Source organism: Dasypus novemcinctus, chromosome 21 (assembly GCF_030445035.2).
Source record: "Dasypus novemcinctus isolate mDasNov1 chromosome 21, mDasNov1.1.hap2, whole genome shotgun sequence".
Lineage (NCBI taxonomy): Eukaryota > Metazoa > Chordata > Mammalia > Cingulata > Dasypodidae > Dasypus > Dasypus novemcinctus.
This window is the reverse complement of record NC_080693.1, coordinates 29,730,603-29,732,190: the sequence shown is the minus strand read 5'-3', so window position 1 is coordinate 29,732,190 and position 1,588 is coordinate 29,730,603. Positions and strand designations below refer to the sequence as shown.

The window sequence follows — 1,588 nt, the reverse complement described above, 5'->3', positions numbered from 1 at the left end:
TCTGCTAGCACAGCTGCAACATGAACCCAATGTTCTCGTGCTGCCTTTCTGCCAAAGGAGCAATAATGCACACAGTGGTCATTTCATTAAGATTGAGGTCTCATCAAACTGATAGAGGATTTCTCAGAAGTGGTATTTTCTGGCTGGAAAAATGAATGCTGGTTTCTTGGAGTGAGATGATTTGGGGGCTGGACTCTCATGTGCATCCTAACCGTGGACTGCAGTGTCTAATCCATGACCTCACATTCACTGTGAGGACATTTTCTTTCTGAAGAGCTTCCCCAGGGCAGCCTTCATGTCCCGGTTTCTCAGACTATAGATGAAAGGATTTAGCATTGGGGTTACTGCTATGAACATCACAGTTATCACTGTATCCTTCATGCTGTAACTGGTCAGAGGGCAGAAATCCCTGCCCATCACAGTCCTTCAATACAAAGAAACAATATTGAGGTGGGACCACAGGTGAAGAAGGCTTTGAGCATGCCCTTGGTTGGTGGAACCTGTAAGACAGTGTAGAAGACCTGAACATAAGAGATGATGATGCATATTAATTGCATGGAGAAAATACCAACCCTTGGGTACATCATCTACACATTAAAGTGGGTGTCAGAACAAGGCAACTTGAGCAAAGTGCTAATGTTGCAGTAAAAATTGGACACTTACTTGGTACAGAAGGACAGACTGACTGTGAGCAGAGTATGGGGGAGGGACATGGAGATTCCAATTACCCTATCCAAGCACAAACAGGAAAAGTATCATAATTGTTGGGTAATGAAAAGGGTGGCTGATGGCCACAGCATGATCATATGCCATCACAGCTGAGATAGATAGCTGTCAGTGTTAGCCAAAGCAAGCATGAAATCCATCAGTGTTATGCATTCCCTAAAGGAGTTGACTCTGCTCCCCAAGACATAGATTGTGAGCATCTCAGGGATGGTTATGGTTGAGGAAAAGATGTCAACAAAGGAGAGGCTGGCAAGGAAAAAGTACATGCGGTTGTGAAGGTGAACATTGGAGTGAAAAATAAGCAAGTTCCCAATCACTATGATGACATAGATGAACAGAAAGAGGACAAAGAAGGAATCTTCCTGTGGCTGCTGACTGCTAACTACCAGGAAGCTGAAATAGAGGGTAGAGGACTGATTTTCCTTCTTCCTGGCTTCTTCAGCTTGAAAATGGAGGGAAATACAGAATTATTAGTGAAATTACTCTGTTATGAGTAATTTTTTGACTCTAGTGATCAACTTTCTCTCTTCCTGCATTCAGTAAATCCTGACAGAGACATTATATGGGGAATAAATCCCTGTTGGTCAGTGGGACTAACTGTCAGTCATCCCTGGACATGCAAGTGTAGAAATCAACATTCTGTGTATCAAAGATGGCCATTATCTGCTTCCCCAGAACCATTACCCAAACATCTAGGTTGTTTTGTTTTGATGTTAGGGATTTCTTTTTTTTCTCTCTCTTTTTATTTTCTTTTAATGTTTCATTCAAAAAGTATGAGGTCCTCATATATCCCCAACCCCCTCACCCTCCCTCCTCCCACATCCACTACCTCTTCCATCATCGTGGCATATTCACTGCACCT

General features: G+C 42.8%; 1 pseudogene; it reads right to left on the bottom strand.

Annotated features, from left to right (window-relative positions):
* Nucleotides 1-246: 246 nt before the first annotated feature.
* LOC131275125 (olfactory receptor 1A1-like) lies at nt 247-1,334 on the bottom strand (annotated as a pseudogene).
* Between the last annotated feature and the right edge of the window lie 254 nt (nt 1,335-1,588).